At 47.2% G+C, this 14391-nt stretch overlaps 1 protein-coding gene across 1 annotated transcript in view; it reads left to right on the forward strand.

The window, feature by feature from the left end:
• Positions 1-319: 319 nt before the first annotated feature.
• The window catches only part of LOC144770637 (alpha-tectorin-like), a 116443-nt gene continuing 102371 nt past the window's right edge, over positions 320-14391 (forward strand). Inside the window, exon 1 of the mRNA XM_078655332.1 lies at positions 320-334. The gene's annotated coding sequence lies outside the window, so the exon portion shown is untranslated. The remainder of the gene's footprint in view (positions 335-14391) is intronic.

The raw sequence follows: 14391 nt of genomic DNA on the forward strand, positions 1-14391 counted from the left end.
TGACAAATCCAATAGATTTTGCGTAGGTAAGACCTATGGGCTTTGACAGTGTGTGTTTCCTTTTGCCACGACTGCAGGTATAAGTGCATATAAAACATGGCCTACAGGGGAGTGTGGACTCGTGCCAAATATGGGCTGGGAGGAGGAGAAAAACTACTCAAGAGTAATCACTAGCAAGGAATAGTTTACGCAGCACATTTACTTTGTGCAAATACATGCTGCATCCGTGATGTCTTCTGGGGTAGGCACTGACACCCTCATCCCCAGGTGTATTTAAGTCGAGTGCTTGGAGAACTCACGCCAGCAGCTGAAAGGGCATTTCATCTGTTCAGAGGTAAGAGCACAATATACTTGCGTTTTTGTCTTGTTGGGAGAAAGGGGTGGAACTGCATAGTAGATGCATCACAGTGATATTGCAATCATTTCGTGTCCCGAGTTCGTACCCCAGCCTGTTTCTTTGCATTCACTACTGAGTCCACGGAATAGCAACTGCGTCCTCGCGTCCTCGTGCAGCACACGTAATTCCCACAAGAATGATGGATATTGCATGCATTATGCATTGTGGGTCATTGATGCTAATGCTGTACATGAGGTATCCGCTGGAGCACACAAGGCTCACGAGAGACCAGCTCCAATATATTGACCAGTTACTAAAATCGGAGATCAACTTTGCAAGCCTCACGCAAGTGACCACAACAAACATCCATGTTCACATTTACCATGAGGTATTTGTATCCAAACCGCGTTTCCGCAGAGAGAATTACAAGATAACCGTAAACATGTAGAAAACACAAATTACATATTATACAAATGGCCCATTAACTGGGATTTATACGAGATTACGCATGATGAAATTAGGAGCAGTCACTGCTGCTATCAGAAGACTAGGCTCTTTTAGTGACAAGTCAAAAACACTGACAGGATTCACTCAGTGAAGAGGGATCTGAGGACGTGGGCAGGCAGGGCAAGCGAACTGCGGAGTTAAGGACAGCTACTTGGTCATTTAATGCTCGCACTAGTGCAAAATAAGTTTACGCATTGCTTGCATCCGCATTGACTTATTTACAGTTATTTACACCTGTGTAAATTGTACTCACTAATGTCTAACACTCAGAGGCTGATTCACACAGGTAAACTAAACTTACTCTTTTGTGTACATTTTCAATTTTTGGGTATTCACAAACTGCAAATTTAGTATCACTAACAGTAATTATACGACTGCTGAAAAGATAGGCCTGTCTATCCGAAGGACAAAAGCTAACACAAGCAGCACAAAACAAAAGCCCAGATTTACTATATTTTGCATCAGGTTTGGGTCACTTTTGTGGCGCAACCTCGACACATAAGATTTTTTGGCATTTACTAAGCCACACAAAACCACTTTGCGTCGCTTTGTGTAATTTAGTAACGAAATGCAGCACATGTTCCCATACATCCACCCATTTATTTTAGCACAACCCAGATTTACAAAGACCTGTAAACCTGGGGTTTCACCAAGATGGTGCACCTGGAGCAGTAACGAAGAAGAATATCTTTAGATCTCCTCTTTACTTCCTCTTTCCATGTCTGCTGCTTTCTGCTGCACAGAGAAAGAGGAAAATAAACCTAAGGAATGTTTTGTGCAGAAAGTCCCTTCCTGCCAAACAAAATATTGCCTGTAACAAAGGCACCCTTGCACTTTGGTGCAACGGTGCCTGTGTTGGCACGAGGCAGCACACAACATTTCTGCTCGGTATACCTTTCACGTAACATTATGTGAAATAAAAGTAAAAACGCCCGTAAAATGTTGTACCACCTTGTTTTAGAAGACAGTTCCCAACCGTATTGTCATTACAATGCATATGCATTTACCACGCATGCCTTTACAACAAATTTCGTTGTAAATTCATGAATGGTAAAGGCATATGTGTTTTGCATGTAAGTATAAGGTAAGTATATAAGGTTTAGGGTGCATTAGGGGTTTTGGGGTTGAAGGGTAATTATAGGGTTTAAGGTGGGTTTGGGATTTTGTGTGGGTTGGGCAATTTTGAGGTGGGTTTTATATTTTTGGCTGGGAAGGGTAATTTTAGGGTTTAAAGTGGGTTTGGGTTTTCGGGTGGTAAGGGTTATTTTAGGGTTTAGGTTTTTGGGTGGGAAGGATACTTTTAGGGTTTAGGTGGGTTTGGGTTGTTGGGTAGGAAGGGTAATTTTAGGATTTAGGGTGGGTTTGGGTTTTTAGGTGGGAAGGGTAATTTTAGGGTTTAGGGTGGGTTTGGGTTTTTGGATGGGAAGGGTAATTTTAGGGTTTGGTGGGGTGTGTTTTTGGGTGGAAAAGGTAATTTTAGGGTTTAGGGGAGTCATTTTACAGGTTTAGGGTGGTGTTGGGTTTTATGGGGAAGGCTAATTGTAGGGTTTAGGTTAGGTTTGTGTTTTTGTGTTAGTAGGGGAATTTTACAGTTTAGCGGGGGATTGGGTGGGAAGGGTAATTTTAGGGTTTAGTATGGGTTTGGGTTTTTGACTGCGAAATCCATTTGTTAATATCAAACAATTGTAAATGTATACAAAAGTGTACGTTTACCTTTGTGAATCGGGTCCCTAGTGTCTTACAACAGGATTAAGTCGAGAAGCAAACTGTTTGGTATTTAAGTAGTGCAGCCATTAGGATGGTTTACAGACCAATTCAAGCAAACTTCTCAAAGGAACAGTCATAGATTTTCATATCGGTAGTCCGTCTTTACAGCCTGCACTTGGTACGTGTGTTATTAAGCCAATTCCAGGTTTTTGGAATTCATTTTTAATGAATTTGAATATGCTGCATTTTCTTTATAATGCTGCATGTCTATAAACTTAAGATTGCAGTCAATTTGCCACACAACTGAACTCTTCCTAAGGTTAAAAGTAATATTGATAGCACGTACATCTTAGTAATTTTTAGCCTGTACCAATTCATCAACTATATTCACTTTTCTTGCAATAGAAAGTAAGACAAATATTCAAACGTCAATAAGAAATCTAAACAATTCACATTAAACTCCTTAAGAGTGAACATCAATAAAAGAAGCATTGGTACTGGTGAACAATATGTTGATCTATAAACTATCACCTATAGTCATACAGCTAGCAAAATATTGAAATATTAAAAAAAAAACGGAATTTCTGATAAGAAAGATTATGCAATTGTTAAATAAAGCACTGCCTTATGGGCAAAAGACACTTCATAGCACTGAAAGTTTGAAAGCCACCTTTTTAGTTTCATGGATACTTTTTATGGAGTCTGTTTCAGCCTTTTTTGGTTTAATATTCTTCATTTTGTGTATACTAATTTCTAAAAGTTTTTGTTTGCGCATTCAGTAGCCTTGTCTCCAGTCACATTGGTGTGATTTCATCTGAGGGGAGGGGGGCGCAATATTCTTCTGTTGAAATAAGGCACCTCTTGTTGATACACTAAGGGCCTAATTGACAAAGGTAAACATATACTTTGGTGTAAGTTTACGGTTGTTTGCTATTCACAAAAGAAGTGTATGATTAGTATCTTTAAGAGTGCAGAGTCTCTGCACATAAGGGTATTTCCAACTAATATCTGTACAAATGTGGAACATCCACACATAAAAAGATAGGTCTTTTTCAGTGCTAAAATTGTGCCAGTGTTTTCCGCTGCTTGGCACTGGCATTTATTTGTAAACACCGTTACATATTCATGGTGACGCTCTATGTGTGTATTGTAGCAGCATTTATTATAAAACACATAGCTATGTAATATAACCTTTTTTTAAATGATAAAACTTGAACTTAAATCTGCAGTTGAAACGTGAGGTAAGTTGTTCTGATGAAGTGGACCAGGGATTATGCCTTGGGTTGTGTTGCTTAATTTTTTACAAACTAAGTACTGCTTTTTATGTGAGGAGACGCAGCACTCATAAAGATACTGCTTGTCAATCCCTTTGTGAATTGCAAACAATCCAAAGCTTACAGAAAAGTGTGCATTTACCTCTGTGTATAGTACATTTTAGAATTTCATGCCTTCCTTTTGGTTCTATAACTCAACCTGTGTCCAGTTCTGGTTGTTCCATACTGTCTCAAAGTATGCTTATCCTTCTAATATTTTTAAAAAAACTCAGAACATCCTCCGGGGTTCTGATGCCTCCCTCCTTTTATGACTGACTTGGATTCATTAAACCAGGCAATAGTAATTCCACATAAAATTGTTAAAACTGATCTGATTGGCTGTATAAACAGGAGTGACACCCACGCCTCGTCATGCCCGCCCCACTCTGGGTGACAAATGCAAAAAGAACACTTGATGGTTAGAATGCTGAACAATGTCAAACATTCGCCCCAGTACAGAGATTTGGGCCTAAATCCATCGTTTTTTGCTCCCCACGCCATTCTGGTGTAAACCCAGCTATTTGCAAATCAGTCTTGATCTTGCTCCCCATGGGAACAGTCCAACTCAAAGTGACAGGTCAGATTCTCCCTAGATCAGAAACAAACATCCTGCGATAATTTTCGGGATATCACCCACTCCTCAGCCAAGTTAGCTTCACTCCAGTGACTTGAAGAGCAAGGGACCCACGTCTGGGCATACCCATCCCACTTGCGGTGATAAATGCTGAAAGAACAACTGATAGACAGAATGCTGAACAATGTCAAACATTCACCCCACTACATTGAACTGGGCCTAAATCCATTTGTTTTGCTCCCTAACCCATTCCAGTTTAAAACCAATCATATGAATGTCAGTCCAGACCTTGCTCCCCATGGGAACAGTCCAACTCGAACTGCCAGGCCAGGTTGTCCCTGGACCAGAAAGAAACATCCTGGGACCAGTTTCATAATATAACCCCTCATCAGCCAGGCTAACTTGTCTCCAGTGGCATGCAAAGCATGGGACCCACATCTGGGCATTCCTGCCCCGTCGAAGTTACAAATGCAGGAACAACAATTGATGGACAGAATGCTGAACAATGTCAATTATTCACCCCACTAAAGAGATATGGGCCCAAATCCATCTTTTTTCTCCTCATGACAAACCAGTTTAAAACCAGAAATATGCAAATTTAGGGGCAGATTTATGATAACTGGCGCATCCCCAGGGATGCACCAGTTATTTTGCGCCGCATTTACAATGCGGCGCACCATGGGGCAAAAACGGCACAGATGCGTGACGCATCTGTGCCGTAAAGGTGGCGCATTGCTGGAGTTGCGAAGCAGGTCCATCAAGGCTCAGGGTTGGCCCATCTTTACAATGCTGCATCAAGACCTATCCCTGATTCAAGCAGGTACAGGGGTTTGACGCAGCATTGGCCTGAAAGTGACTGAGTGTAATCTTATAGATTTCACTCAGTCACACTTTTGCGAGGCGCACCTGCCCCGGAACGCCCACCCTGCGCCGGAATGCCCACAAGTGGCACAGGGCTTTACAACGTGACGCATCTGCCTAGATGCGTCACGTTGTAAATGGGTCATAGGGATGCGCCACATTTACGCCGCAGTTGCGTGACACAAACGTGGTGCATTCCCAACTAAAATCTGCCCCTTAGTCTTGACCCTGCCCCTCATGAGAACATTTCATCCAGAACTGCCAGACCAGGTTTCCCCCTGGACCGGAAACAAGCATCCTGGGACCAGTTTCAGGGTATCAACCCTCATCAGTCAGGATGGCTTGACTACAGTGGCATGGAGAGCATGGGACCCACAACTAGGCTTACCCGTTCCACTCAGTGTGACAAATGCAAAAAAGAACAGTTGATGGAAAAAATGCTGAGCACTGTCACACATTCACCCCAGTACAGAGATCGTTGCCTAAATCCATATTTTTTTGCTCCCAATGCAATTCCAGTTAAAACCCACACATACGCAAAGCAGTCTTGAAGTCTTGACCCTGCTCCCCATGGGAACAGTTGAGCCCGAACTTCCAGGTCAGGTTCTCTCTGAAAAGTAAACGATGCATCCTGGGAACAAGTTTCAGGGTATCACCCCTCATCAGCCAGGCTGGCTTGACTCTAATGGCTTCGAGAGCAGAGGACCCACACAGGGTGCCAAATGCAAAAAGAACAATTGATGAACAGAATGTTGAACAATGTCCAACATTCACTCTAGTACTGAGATCTTAGCCCAAATCAAACATTGTTTTGCTCCCCATGCCATTCCAGTTAAACCCTTTCATCTGTTGACTCGGGTGAATGTTTGCAAAGTTCAGCATTAAGTCCATCCTCTGTTGTTCTTCCTTGTGTCACCCTAAGTGAGAAGTGTATTCCCAGACATGGGTCACCTGCTTACTGCACCAATGGATTCAAGCTAGCCTGTCTGATGAGGGGTGATACACTGAAATCAGTCCCAGGATGCGTGTTTCCAGTACAGGGAGGTTCTGGCTTGTCAGTTCGGGTGAGACTGTTCTCATAGAAATCAGGGTGAAGACTGATTGAGTCCAAACTAGGATGGCGTGGTGGCCAAAAAAACAATGGATTGAACACAGATCTGTTGACTGGGGGTTCATGTTTGCATTGTTCAGTATTCTGCCCATCATCTGTTCTTTTTGCTAATGTCGTCCTAAGTGGAAAGGTTATGCTCAGACTTAGGTCCAGTGCTCACTGTGCCACTGGATTCAAGCTAGCCTGGGCGATGAGGGATGATAGCCTGAAACCAGTCCAAGGATGCTTGTTTCCCATCCAGGGAGGACCTGGCTTGGCAGTTCGGGCTGGACTGTTTCCATGAGGTGCAAGGTCAAGGCTGATTTGCATATGGCTGGGTCTAGACTAGGGTAGCGTGGTGGGCAAAAAGCGATAGATTAAACCCAGATCTGTTGATCAGGGGTGAATATTTGCATTGTTTAGCGTTCCATCCAACATATGTTCTTTTTGCTTTTGTTGCCCTAAGTGGGAAGGGTATAACCAGACGTTGGTCCCATGCTCACTGTGCCACTGAATTTAATCTAACCTGACTGACGAGGGGTGATACCGTGAAACCAATCCCAGGATGTTGGTTTCCAGTCCAAGATGGGCTTCGCTTGGTAGTTGGGGCTGGACTGTCCCCATGAGGAACAGAGTCAAGACAGATTTGCATATGGCTGGGTCCTAACTGGGGTTGTGTGGTGGGCAAAAAAATGATGCATTAAACCATGATCTGTTGATTGGGGTGAATGTTCGCATTATTCAGCATTCCATACATCATCTGTTCTTTGTACTATGAAAGTCATAAAATATTTGCAAAACAAAGTACTAAAAATAATAAATTGAATAGTTACAACACACATCCCAAAATAAAGGCTGACTTGATAACCTACTCATTAATTTTGTATTACCCAGTTGAGTTATGTTCATATTAAAAATTGTCAGGCGCTTTAAATGGAATCAACACTGCCTGTGGTATTCAAATTGCACGTCTTGGTGTGAAAGTGTGTTCACTTGCTCTTGTTTTGTGAGATGCACTATGAGCCCCCATGGGCAGTGCCTCTCCTGTTTAAAAAATTGAATTCAATGCAGCAAACCTAATAAATCTGGTGTTAATGTGATAAAGCCTTTCCAGGGCAACTTCCAACAGCCCACAAAAAACTGTAATTAGAAACAGCTCGCAGCCTACCAGTTTCAGCTCCACACAGGCTGGTCACAAATTTGATAATTGAAGCCCACATGGGCTGGTCAGATTTAAATAGATGTAGCCCTCCCATGAGCCAAATGGCAACAGGCAATCCCAGCTCTAGCCGGGCGTCTGAAATCACACCATCACAGAATCATCTGGAACCCTCTGGAGAGTGGGGTCGGGGGCCACCTCTAAAGCTCTGGTCCTCCAAGCCCACTGTCTAGCAGTTTGTTTTTCTGGGTGCCACCCAGGCACTGAGATTGCACTGAGCATCAGTTCTTTCAGGACAGTCTATCCTCTTGCAGGGTAGGAAAGATCTGTATACACAAAGGAGCTACCAGGGTAGGAAAGATCTGTATACACAAAGGAGCTACACGGGTATTTAACAGGTCTTCCCCCACTCTTATAGTCATACACAACACGGGACCTGTTCACACAGTGAATCTAATACTCAGATCCCTACCAATCCGTTATGATTTCTGTTGGACCAGCAGTTAATCATTTAAGTCTTCTCCTTCCATGCTTCAAGAGTGTAAGCAATACTCATCCACTGTCTAGGAGTACAGTCCTCCCTCCATCTTGTAAAAGGTCAGACTAGGGGAATCGAAATTGGATTATACTGGCCTCCATTACTCTGGCTTACTGAAACAACCCATGCAAGTACTAGACAAGTGACAAACATCAACATGCTTAACACCCTCTCAGATTGTTAGTGCACAGGACTGGATAAGAATATAGAAGCAGAACTTTCCAAGAGTGGGCCAGTAGACCTCCACACCAGTGACTCAGATATGACCAGACATTTTTCTCTGGTCATGTTATCAAATCTCAAAACAAAGCATGTTACTCCAAATCCTCTATATGCTAACCCCACGGACAGGGTCAGTTGTCAACTGCCAGGAAATTAAGGCATGCTTTTTGTGACCATCAAGGTCACAAGGTAAGTCCAGTACTAACTAATAATCAAGGAAAGACCTTGTCCTTATTGCACATGCTATATTAGCGTGGCACCAGGAGCAAAAATCCTACGTCAGGATGTTGGATTCACAGTAGCTTCGACAGGGTGAAGACCATGCTAGTTTACCGTGCAGGGGTCTCCCTGTCCCAAGAATCAGGAAATGATGAATAAAAAGGTTACATCCGTATGTGAATACAGATGTATTATAGGGAGGGTAGCAGCTGGGGTCAATGTGGAAGTTGGACTTTATTTTACAGGGATTAGGTAGGAGGGTGATGCAGCACATGTTATGGGTGGCTGGAGAGCAGGCGAGGCATGCCACCTGGGAATCGTTTGCTGGTTTACAGGAGGGCCTCCGAATGCAGAACACAACATGATCTGTTTTAGCATTTGGAAAGTGGTGTCATTGTCGCCTGCCCCCCACCCCCACCCGCTGACATGCACTGCCCTTGGTGGGCAGCAGACACAGTTTCTAGGGGAAGCTACACACACCTATGTTGCTTCCCCTAGTGCTAAACATGTGCTGAGTTGCACACATTTGCACATAATCAATCAATCAATCAATCAATCAATCAGAGCATTTATATAGCGCACTACTCACCCGGAGGGTCTCAAGGCGCTGGGGCGGGGGGTCCGCTACTGCTCGAACAGCCAGGTCTTGAGCTGCTTCCTGAAGGCGAGGTGGTCCTGGGTCAGGCGGAGGTGGGTCGGAAGGGAGTTCCAAGTCTTGGCAGCCAGGTAGGAGAAGGACCTTCCTCCTGTGGTGGCTCTTCGGATGCGGGGGACGGCAGCGAGGGCGTGGCTGGTCGATCAAAGCTGGCGTTTGGGAGCGTAGAAGTTGAGGCGGCTGTTGAGGTATCCTGGTCCTTAGTTGTGTAGGGCTTTGTGTGCGTGGGTGAGGAGCCGGAAGGTGATTCTCTTGTTGACCGGGAGCCAGTGCAGGTCTCTCAGGTGTCCGGTGATGTGGCTGCGGCGGGGGATGTCCAGGATGAGTCGTGCTGAGGTGTTCTGGATCCGCTGGAGTCTCTTCTGGAGTTTGGCGGTGGTTCCAGCGTAGAGGGAGTTGCCGTAGTCCAGACGGCTGGTGACGAGGGCCTGGGTGACCGTCTTCCTGGTCTCGGTGGGGATCCATCGGAAGATCTTTCGTAGCATGCGCAGGATGTTGAAGCATGACGAGGAGACGGCGTTGACTTGTCTGGTCATGGAGAGGGAGGAGTCCAGGATGAAGCCCAGGTTGCGTGCGTGGTCTGTTGGTTTGGGTGCGCTGCCCAGGGCGGGGGGCTACCAGGAGTCGTCCCAGGCGGAGGGTGAGGATCCCAGGATGAGGACTTCAGTCTTGTCCGAGTTCAGTTTCAGGCGGCTGTGCGACATCCATTTGGCTACGTCTGTCATCCCTTCGTGTAGGTTGGCTCTGGCGGTGGCGGGGTCATTAGTGAGGGAGAGGATCAGCTGGGTGTCGTCGGCGTAGGAGATGATGTTCAGGTTGTGCTGGCGTGCGATGGCTGCGAGGGGGCTCATGTAGACGTTGAAGAGTGTTGGGCTGAACGAGGAGCCTTGAGGAACGCCGCAGGGGACTTCGGTGGCTTCCGATCTGAACGGGGGGAGGCGGACTCGCTGTGTCCTTCCGGCGAGGAAGGAGGTGATCCACTCCAGTGCCTTCTCCTGGATTCCGACGTTGCTGAGGCGCTGTACTAGGGTACGGTGGCAGACAGTGTCGAAGGCCGCGGAGAGGTCCAGGAGGATGAGGGCCGCTGTTTCTCCGTTGTCGAGCAGGGCTCGGATGTCATCGGTGGCTGCGATCAGGGCGGTCTCGGTGCTGTGGTTGGCCCGGAAGCCAGACTGCGTGAGGTCGAGGGAACCGTTCGTCTCGAGGAAGGCGGCCAGTTGCTTGTTGACGGTCTTCTCGATGACTTTGGCCGGAAACGGGAGCAGCGAGATGGGGCGGTAGTTCTTGAGGTCGGTTGGGTCTGCTGATGGTTTCTTGAGTAGAGCGCTGAGTTCGGCGTGCTTCCAGCTCTCCGGGAAGGTGGCGATGTCGAAGGACGTGTTGATGATGTCCCGCAGGTGGGGTGCGATGACAGCGTTGGCCTTGTTGAAGACGTGGTGAGGGCAGGGGTCTGTCGGAGATCCGGAGTGGATGGAGTTCATCGTGCGGATGGTGTCTTCGGTGCTGATCGGGGTCCAGGCGCGGAGGGTGGTGGTGGGGGGCGGTGGTTCGGTCGTGGCGTGCGTCGGTTGAGTGCTGAAGCTGTTGTGTATGTCCGCGATCTTGTTGTGGAAGTAGGAGGCGAGGGAGTTGCAGAGGTCTTGTGAAGGGGTGATGTCGTTGTTTCCGGCGTTGGGGTTGGAGAGCTCTTTCACGATGTTGAAGAGTTCCTTGCTGGTGTGTGCGTTGTTGTCCAGTCGTTCCTTGAAAGCGGTTTTCTTGGTGGCGTGGATCAGCTGGTGGTGTTTTCAGGTGGCGAGCTTGAGGGCAGTCATGTTGTCCGGTGTTGGGTCTTTGCGCCAGGTTTTCTCGAGTGCTCTGCAGATCTTCTTGAAGCTCTTGAGGTCGTCGTTAAACCATGGGGCTTTCTTGCTGCCGGGTCTGCTCGGCGGGGTCTTCAGCGGGGCGAGGTCGTCTGCGCAGTCGCTGATCCATTTCGTGAGGTTGGTGGCTGCTTGGCTGGGGTTTGTTGTGCTGGTCGGAGGGTTCTTGTTCAGGGAAGTAGCGAGCTGGTCTGCAGTGATCTTGTTCCAGCTTCTGCGGGGAGCCTGTTGCTGGTGATGGTGGAGCGTGGTCCTTCTGAAGCTGAAGTGGACGCAGCTGTGGTCCGTCCTGTGGAGCCCTGTGGCGTGGCTGAAGGCGATGTCCTTGCTGGAAGAGAAGATCGGGTCGAGAGTGTGTCCGGCGTAGTGGTTGGGGGTGGTCACCAGTTGCTTGAGTCCGAGGTTGGCGAGGTTGTCCAGCAGGGTGGAGGTGTTGTGGTCGTTGTTGTTCTCCAGGTGAAAGTTGAGGTCCCCGAGGAGGATGTAGTCGGCGGAGGGGAGGGCGTGTGGGCTGATGAAGTCGGTGATGTCCTCGCTGAATTGTGTGCGTGGTCCCGGGGGTCTGTAGATGAGGGTGCCTCTGAGGGTGGTCTTGGGGTTGAAGTGGATCTGGAAGTGCAGGTGTTCGGCGGGTGCGAGGGTGTCGTCGGTATTGGTCGTGATGCGGATGGTGTTCCTGTGGATGATGGCGATGCCTCCTCCTGTCTGGTTGACGCGGTCCCTCCGGATGATCTTGTAGCCGTCTGGGATGGCGATGGCGATGTCGGGCGCTGAGGAGGCGTTCATCCAGGTTTCCGTGAGGAAGGCGACGTCTGGGTCTGTGGTGTCGAGCAGGTTCCAGAGCTCGACGGCGTGTCTGTGGACGAAGCGGGTGTTGAGCAGGATGCACTTCAGGTGGGTGCTGCTGGAAGTCGGCTTGGTGGGTGCTGGTGTGGCGTGGGTCCGGTTGCAGGTGAACTTGCAGGAGTGGCAGCTGAAGGGTCCGTGGGTGCGTCTCGGTGTGGCTCGGTAGCAGCCCGGGATTCGGCCGGTGTTGAGTGCGTTGAGTTCGGTGGCGTTGTAGGTCCGTCGGGTCTGCTTCCGTCGGTGGGGGCCAGGGGGTCCTGGTGCTGGGCGCGGTCCAGGCGCGGACGGGCGCAGACGGGCTTACCTTTGGCGCACCTTCGGCGCTCATTCGGTGCTCCCACTGCGCGCGTCCGCTGCGCGGTCGCTCTGGGGGCGTCATAAGTAAGGAGCCGGGTGGGCGGGTCAGCTGGGTGGCGGGAGCGGTGCGGCCAATGGGCTGGTGGTGGGCGGGGCCGCAGGGAGGCAGCGGCGGGAACCTCTGGGCGTCCGGCGGTGGTTCTGTGTCCCTGGGTCAAGCGTGGGAGGCAGGGGGAGATCCGGGAGGCCCAGCGTCGGCTGGGTCGTTCAGCAGCAGCAGCAAGCAGGAGGCAGGCGGCGGCAGGCGTGGGAAGCAAGGGGGTGACCCGGCCTAGTTAAAGGCGCAGTGTCACATATCCTCTCATAACTTATTTCAGAGCATAGCAATCATAGTGGTAGGAGACTGACCACTCACAAAGACAGAGGAAATATTATTTTTGCACATAATATATTGTTAAATGTTGTTCATGTAGAAAATTGATGACAATGAGGATTTTAAGTGTTTTCAAATCAAACCAAGGGTGGGTGCTCCGGGTAATGGAAAGTATACCTCCCAAGGTTTGATGGTGCTGATTGATATCTTCATCACTGCACAGGATACAGCATTTATTTGCTGTCCTGTCATCCAGATGTGAGTGTGTTTGTAGGGGCCGTTGTGAACAATGGGTACGTGGCTCGTGTCATCTTAATGCCCAAAAAGCAACCTCAAGGTGAAAGCCTTGTTTCTGCTCCTAGAATTTACTGACACAGCGATGGACCCTAAGACCACTGCTTGATCACATCTTCATGCTATTGGAATCTCCAATCTGTGGGCAACGGGAACTATGAACCTGGTCACTAAACTATAATGCATATCTATTACTTTCTGATATAATTATGCTATTAATAATAGAATAAAATAAATATGGTCAGAGCTGCTATAATTTGGGCAAGGGTCATATTAAGAGGTTTTTTGCCGTTTACTCAATTTCTAACTAATCTGTACCCAACAAAAACCTGCTTCAAAGGCACCCCCTACTTCCAACAGCCTGTTCCTGTATTATTCATACAATAACACATTTATTGGATTTCGTAACATGGTATCTTGCAGGTGATGCCTTTTGACATCATGAAAATATTCCAGGAGAACAGCAGGCAGCTGGGGAAGCTTACCCACTGTCACCATGAACCCGTAGGTGGAAAAGTGTGCACATTCTTCCTTCATGGCTGTGATGTGTCTTCTAGCAGTCACCAACCCTTTGCATTTCATTCTATTGAGTAAAGGGACCGTGGCTACTAGAAGGAGTCACCCTTACCTTGTGCAAGCCAGAGACAAGTCTGGTCTAGCCCTTGACAGTAGGAGACTCTCACTTTTTTTTACTACTGCTGATTAGCTATTCCAAAGATTCAATCATACTATCACACAACATCTGTCAAGCAATCTTGCATCACAAAAACACTTGGAAAAAGTGAATAGCTCAAGTTTATTTATTCAAACTAGAGCCTTACAACACGGTTTCTAAAACGTATAACCAGGCAGCTTTTTAGGATTCTATTAAAAAACATTATAAAGTAAATTGCCATTGAGATCATTGTCCTCAATCATCATGCTCCAGTTGGTGGCAGATTACTTACTCCCTTATTTATCAACGCTCAGATAATCGATGACGGTGACTAGGGTAATGAGAGTATCAATGGCAAAGTGAAAAGTAGCTAGTTCCATTGGAATTCCGGTTGTTTTGGAGTAGGCAATATGTATGTGTTTATAACAAAGTTAAATTTGCCAAGATGAATAACTAGCATTATTACGAGTAGATGAAATCTGGAAAGTCCTTTCACTCCCTTCCCACCCAGCTCTTTGCTCTAACTCTACGAAGGCTGGATTTAGAAGAACAGTTGGTTTCAGTGAAAAACTCACGATGTTAAACCTATACTTATCCCAATGTAGATCTCTAAAGAGTAATTCAGATGGGACAATGCAAAGTTTGTCGATACATTTTGAATGTCACATGCAACCGATAACCTGCTTATTTTCCTGGAACCATGGTGGTATTAATGACCTTACCTCTTTTCTGTGTATGGTAATGGTAATTGCATGGTAGGCTTGGAAGTTATAGCATGTCATAGCCATCATAACCATCAAAGGACTTCTGTTGGAAATCCCAGGTTCTTCCGAGGTCCCTCACATGCATTTGCTTGGGATATCTGGTGTTTTTTACACTTAC

Source organism: Lissotriton helveticus, chromosome 7 (genome assembly GCF_964261635.1).
Source record: "Lissotriton helveticus chromosome 7, aLisHel1.1, whole genome shotgun sequence".
In the NCBI taxonomy this organism is placed as follows: domain Eukaryota; kingdom Metazoa; phylum Chordata; class Amphibia; order Caudata; family Salamandridae; genus Lissotriton; species Lissotriton helveticus.